We start from the raw sequence: 13,501 nt of genomic DNA, 5'->3' as shown, positions 1-13,501 counted from the left end.
AAAACTTGAAATGAATAGAAATATATCTTAGTTGGGAGGGGGGGGGGGGGTGAAGGGTGAAAACGAAGGCACTAAATAGAGATTACTTTTATAGTTAAACATGTTTTCTTTCTTTATTTGTTAATTCTTTGTTTCTTCAACTCCCCAGCCCCTGAAAAATAGCTATCCTATTTCTTAAAGATCTTGTTATAATTGAATATTACCAAATAAATGGAAAAATAAAGAATTTATAGTATTAAATAAAAAGAAATAAAATGAATATACTTAACCTGATGGCATATTCACGACTAACGAAGCTGTATATATCATCTAAATTTATATATGCAATCTTTTAATAGCACGTTTTTTGTGTTACAGCTCCACGTATTTCATTCTTCTACAAGTGGAAAAGTGGTAATAATAAACTACCGATAAACGTTTGACATGCATCACATGAGTAAGAATTGATTATATCAAAATGTTTATTTAACTTTAAGTGAAGTTTTTAAGTTCATATTATTTCATCCACAATTTTTGATTGCAAGAAGATCAATATAGAAGTGATCACTAATTTTTTTCACCCCTTTCCCAATATTGGACGTTAAACATGAAAAACAATTACTGATTAACAGTTAATTAATATATTGAATTGAACTCATAATTCGTCAAACTCTTTATTAAGTTTTTTTTTTTCATATGATTATTTGTCAAATTCTTCCAAAATTATCATTTTATTGTTAAAAAAATTATTAAATTCTTTTTTAAAACAAAAAACATAAATAAAACCTACCTGTTGGTTCTACATTGCAGCCACTGTACTGTTGATGTCTATTTATCGAAATTAACACTTGATATTTTTCTTAGATATTGAATGCATTTCATCGGTTTTCTGACATACCATAGGAAGCAGTACGACTGTAACATTTATCAATGTTTCAAAAATTCATTGCATTTCAATGCGTTTAATTAATTTCTCATTATTTTATTTAGAAAATGCTTCTTGTTTAGCGCTTTCACATTTCAACAAAAAAACTGTCCGTTAATAAATAGAGAATAGACAGTTAGAGTTTAGAAAAAAAATGGCAGATCATATGATGTCATTAATCCATATACAGAGATTGTAGAATATCACAACAGCAGCGAAAGTTTTTCTATTTAAGAACTCTCTATTCTTCGAGCTTTGGCAAAAGTTCATGGAACATTTTAAAAAAGTTTCAGAAGTTTTAATATTTTGAAATCTGAATTTGAAATTTTGATTATTATTTCACATTAAATAAGTTAATTAATTCATATTCGTATGAGACAGCATGGAAGATATTTAGTCTAAAACTTTTCAATAACATCGCTGAAAGAGGAGGAGAAATATTATTCTTAGTACTATTAGAATATGAAGACAATTTTAAAAAAAGTTAGAATTAATGTTCCTTTTATTGTTTATTGATGCGATGATTAATAATGATTATAGAAATCTTAGAATCTTTCAAAAATCCTGTATTACAGTAAACATGCAAATGATGACGAAGAAAAAAATTAAAGTAGCTGAAATATTAAAACATTCTAATTACAAACAATCTATTACAGCTACTTATTAATTCTTGTTTGATCCACAACAGCAGGGAAGATGCTTTCTTCGTTTTAATCCAAATTCAAAATAATAGCCATCCCAGCGATCTTCTACGAAAGTATGAAATATTTAATAATGTCACAAGTTGCAATATTTCCCTATTTAAAAACGAATTCAGTTCATTTATTCGAAGTAGAAAATTATTCCATCGCTCACAAAATCAAAGTTTACGAAATTTGCACTTCTTCGCGCACGCACGTTCTCCATTACTACAGTCATTTGTCAAACTCTTCGTGGACAAGAAAACATTAAACGATTGGAGTTCATCTGTGACACATCCTTATTCTCCGAAGCAAAGGAATCACAACTAAGTTTCAAAGTCATTCCTAAAGAGAATGCATGAAAGAAAAAAAAAGAATAAAAATCAAAGCGAAATAAATAATCCGAAAAAGAAAAAACTAAATTGACGGATAGTCTGCGAGAATTGGCCAGGCGTCGTTCGTTCGTCGACGAAAAGAAAGAGTTCCTTTCAAAATCGTTTGCAGAGTGGGGGTGCGCCCGGAATCGGCACAAGCGCGGAGGAAACTGACGGAGGACTGAAGAGAAGATCGTATGTCGGTGGATCACAGAGGCGGCTCGGATTTCCTCGAGGAATGCCATTGCGCATGCTCCCACGCCGCTTGACGGTTCCGATGGGATCACGTGATGTCTGGCGGGGGTGGTTGATTTAGAAATCGGGTCCTGTAAGATTTCTCATTGTGGCACTGGATGCAACTAAATTGGAAAATTTGTCTTATAGTGAGGATCGGACTACTTTTGATGAAAGAATGGGATTGGGCCTCAAGGGCTTGACGTAAAGATGATGACTTTTTGCTCTGTGGAGGAAGAAATGGAGCATTCTCGTAGTAAAGAAATAATAGCGCAACTTTTTCAATTCATTATGATTTTATATAAATTTCTGTAAGGGAAAAACTTATATTAGCAAAAAAACTTTTTAAAAAACTCAGTATAATTATATTTGAAACGACAAATGTCTCTTATTTCAAACCACATACAAAATTTAAAGCATTTATTCCAAATGTTAAGAAATAATTGCCATCTCTATCCGAATATCAAATTTTGAAACTTAATTTGAATTACTTCTTCGCTTGAAATAGTTTATCAAAAGGAATTCGAGGAAAAAAATTATTCTTTTCAAAGCTTTTTTTTAAAATCAGACATAATACCTACCTAATATTTAACCTACCTGTTTTCTCTTGAATGCAAACAAAATAGAAAAAAAGGTTTCATTTCAATTTTTTTAAATTTAATTCAAATCATCAAAGGATACGTATTTTATCAAACTGTGTCAATCCTTAATGTGATGCATATAGAGTTTGAAATACTTATTTGACATGCGAATGTTAAAACGCCAAATATTATCGTCAAACTGTGTCATGCAATATTTATGCTCTGAAAGTCATACAAACTTCTTTTGAAATGCATATCCCTGAACTTAAAACAACAAATTTTTACATATGGTTATTTCTTGGTTTGTAGATACTCAATAATAACATCATTTTAGAGATACCGATTTTGTTTCCGAACAATTTCCAAAATTAAACCAGCGGGAAGTTTCTACGAAACTTTATCATATATCTCATAAATGAAGTTGTATATTATCATATTCTTGCAATTAGATATAAGAATATAACAATATATAATTGAATATAATAATATACAATTAAGAAAGTGCTTATTAACTTGGTGACTTTGTCGATTAATCGCTAGATATAATTTTTACACGAAGCACTAGAATATATATCACTTACTAAATTCCATCCATTTAAGTCTTTACGTTTTTGAATTATTCACATTGATTTGTTTGTGAAAACACAGACAAAATATCTTGCTAAACAGACCTTACCTTGTCCTGTCTGCGTTTTTTGGTCATTAAAATAAAAATAAATTATACAGCCGTATAAACAAAACTACTGAAAATGGATTTCTTTCAAAAATTTGATAGAAATTTACAAACTTAGGATTAAGACAATATACCAAATTTAATTTATGTAGGCCAAAAAGTTTTTGAGTTATAATTCATATGTGAATTGAGTCCTAAAGCATTGGGATTCATCAAAAGCTTGAAAGTTATAATATTTTGTATACTTCGTATACTAGAAAGTAAAAAATATGTTGAAGTATATTTTAAAGCAATACTTTTCTGTGCTTTATTTATTGGATTTATAATTTTTCGCTTTGCAAAGATAGGAAATTACATTTTTTTTGTGTGCGTGTGAACGCATTATCATTGGTAGATATTTAACAGAAATTTTTAAAATAAAATAAAGATTTATAAATCAATTCAAGCACTAACATATCAAGGTCGTTTCATAAACAGTTCGAATGTCCTTGAATTTGACCACAAAATTATTACGTTAGAAAACATTTTTAAACAGTATTTTTTAGGGAGGGTGAGGAAAAAAACCTATAATGATTAAAAAGTGTGCTTGTTTAAATGGGTTGTTAACTTCTTAAGAATATCTTATATATGATTATCTCAAATTAACTAAGGAAATTTACTGTAGAAAATCTAATGAGAAAGCTTAAGAGATATAAAAAAAAACTATTATTTTTGGTGCACTATAGATATAAATAAATAATAGCATTAAAGTTTCCTTTCTTTGCAGTAGACTTTTCTATATCCATAATGTTAACGAGCACACAAATCGAAACTAATCTCTAAAATCGGATTGAGACAGATAGTGCTCGACTAACAGAACAAAAAAATGATATTGCCAAATACAAATTTTTTTAAAAAGAAAGGGATTACTCAAAAGAATATTAGAAATAACCTCCAGTGTATTAGTATAAATATAAATTTATATATATATATATATATATATATATATATATATATATATATATATATATATATATATATATATATATATAAAGCAGCGCATACGTTTTGCTACAATTCAGTATTTATAAAAAAATTGAATTGAATAAAAAAGTAAGCTTAAGATCGCATGACTCATTTTTATTCATGCTTAGCTTTGATGTTGTTATTGTTACTTATGGCACTTCTTATAGACAATCCCGCTGATGAAGTTAGCGATTTAAGCCGATTTTGAGCAGCTCTGGGGGTAAAGGTCCCTGAGTGCCCGAGAGCAGAAGTCTGACTTCTAGCTCATATGAAGATGGCACTCACACACTCGCTTGCACAGTCCTTTTTTACAGAGGGTTCTTTCACACATCTCACAGATACAACACATGGGAAAGAAGAAGCATGCCCGAACCAGGACTCGAAACCGTGAGGCCCAGATCATGGCGAAGACGTGCTACCCCTAGGGTAGGAAGCCGGCGCTTAGCTTTTATGTCAGTCATTTTAAACATAAAAACGTTCTTCAGCTGCTAGATGCCAAAACAGAAGTTGGGATTTCGCATCCTGTAATGATTTAGACCAAAGAGGAAAGAATAATTTTAAGTCTGCTCGGTGTTACAGACGATAGTGAATGAATATACATATATGTCTTTTCAATAAGACGATTTAAAAACTTTCTAAGTCCATTAAACATAACAGTATCTTAAGAAAGTTTTTAATAAAAAATTTGTAATTTAATTTTTTTAATCCTCAATCATACGCAATCAACGAAATAGAAACAAAACACCCACTGATGTCGAAATGCTAGGTTTATTACATCGACGCAACATTTCTCTAACGAAATGTATTCATAGCTATTCAGATTTTCTAGCAAAATTCAATGAAGTTGAGTGCTGGAATTTTATAAATATTTGCCTGCCAGGTTTAAAACCATTAAAAATTTGACATAAAATGTTTCCCATGTGTTAGACTTATATCCGATTGCTAAATTTAAATTATTTTTGGGTTATTATTCCTTTTGTTTTAATTATTTTATGGCAATTCCCGTTTGTTACTATTTCTTGCTGTTATCCAAGATGAAATACTGTTGGCTACTTTTTGGACGGTTGGCATGATTTTGTCACGACTGGCGAAAAACGTGAACAATAATCTTACCTTTACTTGCTTGATTGTACCAATCAATAAGGGAAGTTATTCTTATTTATGAGAGAAGATACGTATACTGTCAGGATGAGACGAATGAATGACAAAATATTGAAATTATATTGGATCAATTTTGAAATTAATCAATGTAATTAAAAATGTCTTATGAAGCAAAAAAATTGGTAACAGAGAAACAATGTCAAGTGCTGGGAGGAAAACATAATTTTCACATTTGTCCTTGTCCTTCTATGCTGTCTTTAAGAAATAAATCTACATTTATATAAAATTAAAATTACATTTATATAAATCCTAAATTACATTTATATAAAAATAAAATTACATTTATATAAATCCTAAAATACATTTATATAAAAATTAAAATGCATTGATATTGTAACATTCCCCGTTTTTCAGTAATGATAAGACATTTACAACCAGCTGTGTCGTAGCTGTTACTTACTAAACTCCTCGAGATAGCCAGATGGTGGATCTTTTCACCTGGGTGGTCTCTGTTCATTAGCGACTACAATGAAAGTCCACATGTGGGATTTCTCGTCCAAGAAGTATTGATAGTACCGTCAAAGAGAAAGGGGTGTCCAAACATCTGGAGACTAGATGTTTCTCTTGGTGAAAGGACCTTCCCACGACCCACTGGCGCCGTTGAGAGAGCATATTACTGAACCCCGATTGGCCGAAAGAGAGCTCAAATGACCAATGTAAATTAAGAGGTGGAGATTGTGGCCGAATTAAAGTGCGGATATTTTTTTTAGGAAGAGAGAAGAAACGAATTGCAGTAGACGGTTGGACTACGCCCATGAGTTCGGAGTCTGAGACACTACCCCTGAAGTGGTCGTGTTGACGTGATGGAGAACTGAGTTTCAAGAAAAACCTTCGATTTTGACTGTTGTATCTCCTACTACAGATGTAAATTATTTATTTGACCAAGCTTAGAACTAGTCTGAGAAACTACCCCTGAAGTGGTCGTGTTGACGTGATGGAGAACTGAGTTTCAAGAAAAACCTTCGATTTTGACTGTTGTATCTCCTACTACAGGTGTAAATTATTTATTTGACCAAGCTTAGAACTAGTCTGAGAAACTACCCCTGAAGTGGTCGTGTTGACGTGATGGAGAACTGAGTTTCAAGAAAAACCTTCGATTTTGACTGTTGTATCTCCTACTACAGGTGTAAATTATTTATTTAATCAAGCTTAGAACTAGTTGTTCTTTGTATATATAGGGCTTTAAAATAAAGAATTGTCTGGAAATTCTGCTTCGTTATTTGATCAGTCTAGATCAGGACATTACAATATAAAACTTAAACTGCATTTATATGAAACTTAAATTACATTTATATAAAACTTTTATAGCTACCCATATGAACTTAGATCATGTTTATTTTGTCCATTAGTTTGGTGATACCCATGTAGTGTTACAGTATACATTTTACCGAAACATTTCTAATGGCAGAACTTTTATACTATCCAAAATGAAGAGGATGAAGAGGTTTAAATTAATTGAAAACCAGCTATATAATATCAAAAAGAGGTTTCAGGACAGATGTTTATTCCATCTTCGAATTTCACGTTAAGAAGAAAAGACACATAACAAATCGGAGTTCTTATTCTATGTATAATGTAAACAATCCCTTTACTCAATGAATACAAAACCTAGAAAGATGAATAAGGTATTAGCAAATGAGAATTTCATAATGATTTCTGATTAACATTCATTTCAGATTTTTCAAACAATCTGTTTTCTTAAAATTTAAATTAAGAAATATTAAAATATGTCATAATCAACTGTTTACTCGATGTATTTGTATGTATTCAAAATGTCATAATCCTATTTATTGCATAGCCCAACAAAAAATATTTGGACACCATCAATTAGTTCCAAATTTGGAAATAAATTTATTCTCTCATATTTTCTTTTCGAAATCAACCTACCTAAAATACGAAATATTTTGTTATATAATTCATTGGGTGATATTTTTTTATGTTGTTTTCGTCTTTATCTTCCTTCTTTTTCTGCCACTAAAACAGTCTTGCAATTTTTTTCAATACGTTAGAGAACTTCTGATAAGAATGGGCCCTTCTGAATACTTTTTAATTTATTCATAACTGTTTATTGACATCCTAAGCTTGTGTTTCTGCTTTACTTGAATAAAATAGCACCAAATATGGATCAATATCCGTTTCTCACTAATCATAATGAAAGAAATTTATAATACTATTTAGTCATTGAGAAGTCTCACAACGTTAATGTTTCATTTGTGTTTAATAGAAATGGTTAACTAACTAGTTGGTCAGCAAGGACAATTGTGAAATATATTTACTTTTGATGTCTTTACGATAAAAGAGCTAGATAAAATAGCTGAGAAAAAAAATGGCTTACCAAAAAAAAAAAAAAATTACGGCAGTTGGAGAAAGAGATGTCGTTTTTAAATCCTTAGTTGGACGAAATTGAATACTTTTGCCTCCACTACATATAACGTTTGGATTAAAGAGTTAGTTCAAAAAAACCCTTGATTCAGATGCTCCTAATTTTGAAATACAGGACGAAAAGATTTGGTGTAAATAAAGAAAAATGAAAAGTTAGAATCTTTCATTGCCCACAAATTAACCAAAACCCAATTGATTCTTATTTCGAATCTCGTGACTGAGCAAACTAGAAACTTGGATCTACATTGCCAATGATATTAAGAAATTTCTTAGTAACCACAACGCTGAAAACTGTATTGTACTAATTAGCAGCAGAAATAGCAATTTCCAGATTTCGGTAGTAATATGAACATGAAAGTTCATTTCTTGTATGATTATTTAAATTGATTCTCTGAAAGCCTTGGTAAAGAACATGTCGAGCTGTTTCAACTGGATATAAAAACAATGGAGGAAAATAAGGCAGAATGGATATTTTTGTGACAGTAGATTACTATTGGAATCTGTAAAGAGATTATGCCAATAAGGTCATAAAAAATATGCTTTCAAAGTCGGATAAAATACCTTTTTCTTTTGATCTTATTTGATTCTTCTGATATTAAAATAAGCTATTATAGATAAAGATAATATAGCTGTATTTTTCTATTAATTAAATGTTTTAAATGTTTGTTAAAGTGCCGGCGTCCTGGCATAGGGGTAGCGCATCGTCCCCGTGATCTGGGCATCCCGGTTTGGGTATGGTTGTTCTTCCTGTTCTATCTGTGAGATATGTGAATGTGCCCTCCTGTAAAAAGGGGTTGTGCAAGCGAATGAGTGATGCGTGAGTAGTCAAGTCGTACTCTTGGCCGAAGTTGGCTCTACGATAAAAATAAGAGGCGCTCCACCTTAGGCTTAAATCGGCTGTCTTTGAACAGCAGGCTTGTCCGTGGCAAGTGCCATAAGAAACAACAACAATGCTTGTCAAGAAATTTAGTGCTTATGCCTTAAACCTAATTTAATGTGTTAATCTAAATACTGCTTTTGTCATACCATGCCAGTTAGAATCGATGAGCAAAGATTAACTTCGTATTTGTTTCTAGCATATGTAATATACATAAAATAATTTAAAAAAAAAAAGAACCTGTACAAAATTGGATGTTGGTATATTGCTTGTGAAGCAAACAAACAGGAGAATATTGAGAGATTATACTGAACATAGGACTATCTAATATCAACAAACTCAACAAAAACCTATATTGTTTTTTATAGGGAGAGGGAGGGTGGCTGTATGTGCAAAAGATTAGCGCGGAATTTTCTGGTTCAATAAAATCTTATTGTCATTAATGATTATGTTTTAGCCATTCCTTAATTGTCTCTACAAATGCGTATTTTTCCCTTACTATCACATTCGTGTGCAACATAAAAAAATAATAAATGTAGATTTTTTTATCAACATGCCGCTAATGCAAATCCATACTTAACTTTATTTTTATATTCTTCTTCAAGGATTTATTATTCGATGAGCGTCTAACCTTCATTTAAACTTTCCGCTCTTGGAATCCTTCATATTTACATAAAAAGAGTCGTGAATATTCGTCGATATTAGAGGCAGACACTTTTCAAAGTTCTGAAGAAAATAATTAATGTGAGATAAATGAGCCGTGAAGCCTCATTGATCGAAAGAAGAAAGATGGTTTTAGTTGCCGAGAATAGTTCAAATAAAAAGGCAGATTCTACCGCATTCGGAAGAATTAATCTTGTTAAAAATGGTGAGTTAATGGAACAGTGATGAGATATATGGATATTTTGTTCTTCTGCTGTTCAAATTTTAACAGTATAATAGAGGTTAAACTATATCCGGCACAAATCCTTTACCCAGTCCATAGCTTCCGTAGAAGATAATTTGTAATTAATCTTGAAATTCTCAATTATATCGAGAAGTGTGTAAGTACTTCTCCATTATCTTTTGCCAGAGAACTTTTCAACTTTTTAGATTTCCATACCTTTTCAAGTATTGCTATTTTGTTCTTTTCTTGAAGAAACCATTTTTATTGCTTTAAATGGATGTCGGCTGTAAGCTCTTAACCTGTATATATGAATATTACACGTTTGTCTATACTTCACTTTATTGTTATGTACATACTTTTTCCTGTTTTTGTTTCTGAATTTTTAAATTTCATTTTATAATTTACATGTCTTGTTTTTCTAGAAAAAGATAATGAATCAGTGTGTGAAAATTATTTTATACATTTTCGTGAAACTATACCCTATTCCTTTTCCTTTATCCTGTACTTTGTACTTTGCATTTAAGAAACAATTGAAAGCTCAATGATTACTCTTCTGCATATACTAAAGGGTAATATATCAATAAAATAAAAAAAATAAAAACACCGAAGGTGGGAAATATCAGTTCAATATAAATTTTGATGTTTAAATTTCAGACCCTCAATGTCGTCAAAATAATTTCAACCTTCTAAATTTTATTCCATATAATTTAAAACATCTTTAAATTGAAAAGCAAAATAATCACTTCGTTTCTTCTTCTCAGTTTAAATCAATCCCAACTCCACGTGATGCAGGATTGTAGCACTTAGGACACGGTATTTTGAAATAAAAGCTTTGCAAAGGTATTTCTTAAGAGTTGGAAAATAATTTCAAGAAATGGAATTAATTCATTTTCATGTTTAAAGAATCTAAAATTTTTTCCATTTAGCATCAGAAATAAAATGTTGCATGGTATAACAGTCTTAAATGCTGAGAATTTAGATGTCATTTCACTCTGTTCTATTTTTGCTTCATGCTTGTGAATAAAAGTAGTTATTTTTCTTTAAAAATAATTATATATCTAAATTATCAATTTTATAAAAGAAAGAAAGGACAAGAAATTTAAATAACACCAATTATGCTGGAAGTGATTTTTTTATTGACATTTACGGAAGAGAAAGTATCAAAATTAAGACCACGAAGAAAACAATTTGAAGGAAAAAAGGAACTACTGAAAGCCTATTTAAAAGATCCAAAGAGTAAATTTTTCTGCATTTATTTACCTCATTTTGCCAATTGTATTAAGCCAATTAACATATATTATTGAATCGCATCGTGAAGAAAAAGGTAGTTATTTTTAACCTTCATCTTGATGTTTTTTTTTCAAAACATTACTAGTCTGTCATATTGAATTCAACAAATGTCTAGACTCAAACAAATTTCTATTCAACTTTGCATTTTGAAAATAAACATTTGAATATTTTTGAAATAAATTTCACTAAAAATGAAATTTAGGAATATATTTTGGGATTCATTTAAAAATATTATCTACTTTTTAAGATGATATCTATTTTTCTGGGGCCGCGGTGGCCTGGTGGTAAGGTCTCGGCTTGTGACCCGCATGGTTTCAGGTTGGAGACCCGATTCCACCGAAGAGCTGTCGTGTAAGGGGGGGGGGGGTCTGTTGCACGTTAAACCCGTCATGCCAAACGTCTTCCCGCTGGTGTGGTGTGGCGTGGAGAGGGGATGCCAGCTCAGGTGCCGTCCTTGTCATCTGACCGAGGTTCAAAATGCCGAGGTCCGTCCCAAAATAGCCTTAGTGTTGCTTTACAACGTCACGTTAATATAACTAAAAACTAAAACTATTTTTCTGAAATTCTTTCTATCTATTTTTCCAAAAATAATCTTTTTACAAAAGGGGAATAAATTATTTTAAAAATTTTTTTGCTAACATAGTCAGGGAAATCTCTACTGGCATTTAAAAAATATATTTAGTTTTTAATAAAACAGTTAAAATCAAGATCTGATAGGATGGATTCTCTAGGACATGATAAATGGTATTATTGAGCATTATATGACTGTTCCCGATGCATGTGAACAAATTTAAGAAAAAGAACATTTGCTGTATTCCTTGTTTATTTCAATGCAATAAAAAATTACTTAATCTCCGAGTATAAATATCGGATTTTTTTATTATCTTCAATATTTAGTAGTATTGGGTAGTCGGTAATAATTTTTTAAAGCACCGTTAATAAAAGAATATTGCCGCATTGAAAAGAGGCAATCGACTCTCCATGGCCGAATGGTCATAGCACCGGTCTTTTAATCAAGAAATCGTAAGTTCGAATCCCGCTAGAAACAATGCGATTCACAGTCTGTGTAAATATTTAATTCCTTGATTTTATGTTTTCCTTTATTTTATGTTCCAGAAGATACTGGACATTTCTTTAGTTTACCAGATGAGTGTTCTGGACTTTTCTTACCGTCCCCAGAAAAGTATTCTGGAACTTTCCCTGCTTGTATAAAAGCAGAGGATTTGTCAGTCACTGCGTTCTCAGTTCTGAGTTCAGTTAATAAATTGGTTTAGCTCAACTTCTTGTATGTGTCATTGAGTTCCACACTAGAGTATCTACGTGACAATATTCTTAAAAAAAAACAATAGCACATTCAATAAATTTTTGAAGAAACTGTTGAAATGAGAAGTGACATTTTATTGAATTATTGGGATATTTTAAACAATCACTTAACAATTATTTTCACCCTGAGGATCATGCATATTTCAGAAACAATCAAAATGCTTCTATAAGTGCATGTTTAACTATCAATTTATCATTTTGAAACGAATGGAATTCAATAGCGTTAGATTCCTTTCCGATATAAAGTATGTTCACTCATATCATAGCTTAAAAGCTAATATCTAGACCGTTAAAGACAGGTGAAGAATTAAATCATCAGAAGAATTATATTTTATCTTGCATGAGTCAATAAATGCATTTTTGAAAAATTAAGAATTCTAAATTTTATATATAGTCCTTGATCTTAAAATCATATGTAAGGTTGAAATTTACAGATACGGCTAAAATTTACCGAATTGTTTAACCTATATTATCGATTTTGCAAATTTCTTTTAAGTAAAAATTTGAATAAGTAAACCGTTTGGGTGAAACTAAAACTGTCGTAATTTTTTTTGATGTACATATTCAATACAAAAATGTAAAATCGATATTCAGTATGTTCATAAATTATATTACATAAAATATATATCTTGTTGAACAAAAACACATGATGGGAAAACCGAATCATTTTTGTTAGAAAATAAAGTATTATTAAAAATGCGATTACATCCAACGATTTTAAGACTATAATTCTGAGATACAATGTAAATAACTATAACGAAAGATTTAACAAAATGACATTATTTTAAATCCATAAACAAACATTCAAATGAAAAATGAGTTTTCGATATAAATGAAAATATTTTTTAAAAATCAAGAATAACATATAACAAGCAGCTGAAATTCTGATTCATTGAAGAACCATTTAAATTTTCGTTTGGCCGGCAGGTGTTTGTGATCTGTGAGGCATAATTATCGTTTGTATTACATGAATACTTTTGTTTTGTTTTGTTTTCTTTTTTTTCCTTTTCGTATAGTTGAGTTTCTCTAATTTCATTACTGTTAATAAATGTTTTTGAGTAGTATGGGTAGTGCAATATCGTCCAGCGCAATACCGCGCTTAATTGTTTGCGATAGTAAAAAACGCGGGAA

At 30.7% G+C, this 13,501-nt stretch overlaps 1 protein-coding gene across 1 annotated transcript in view; it reads right to left on the bottom strand.

The window, feature by feature from the left end:
• LOC129962101 (chondroitin sulfate N-acetylgalactosaminyltransferase 2-like) overlaps positions 1–2,125 on the bottom strand; it is an 80,892-nt gene extending 78,767 nt beyond the window's left edge. Inside the window, exon 1 of the mRNA XM_056075825.1 lies at positions 770–2,125. The gene's annotated coding sequence lies outside the window, so the exon portion shown is untranslated. The remainder of the gene's footprint in view (positions 1–769) is intronic.
• Between the last annotated feature and the right edge of the window lie 11,376 nt (positions 2,126–13,501).

This window comes from Argiope bruennichi, chromosome 2 (assembly GCF_947563725.1).
Source record: "Argiope bruennichi chromosome 2, qqArgBrue1.1, whole genome shotgun sequence".
NCBI classification, from domain to species: domain Eukaryota; kingdom Metazoa; phylum Arthropoda; class Arachnida; order Araneae; family Araneidae; genus Argiope; species Argiope bruennichi.
This window is presented reverse-complemented; position numbering and strand designations above follow the sequence as displayed.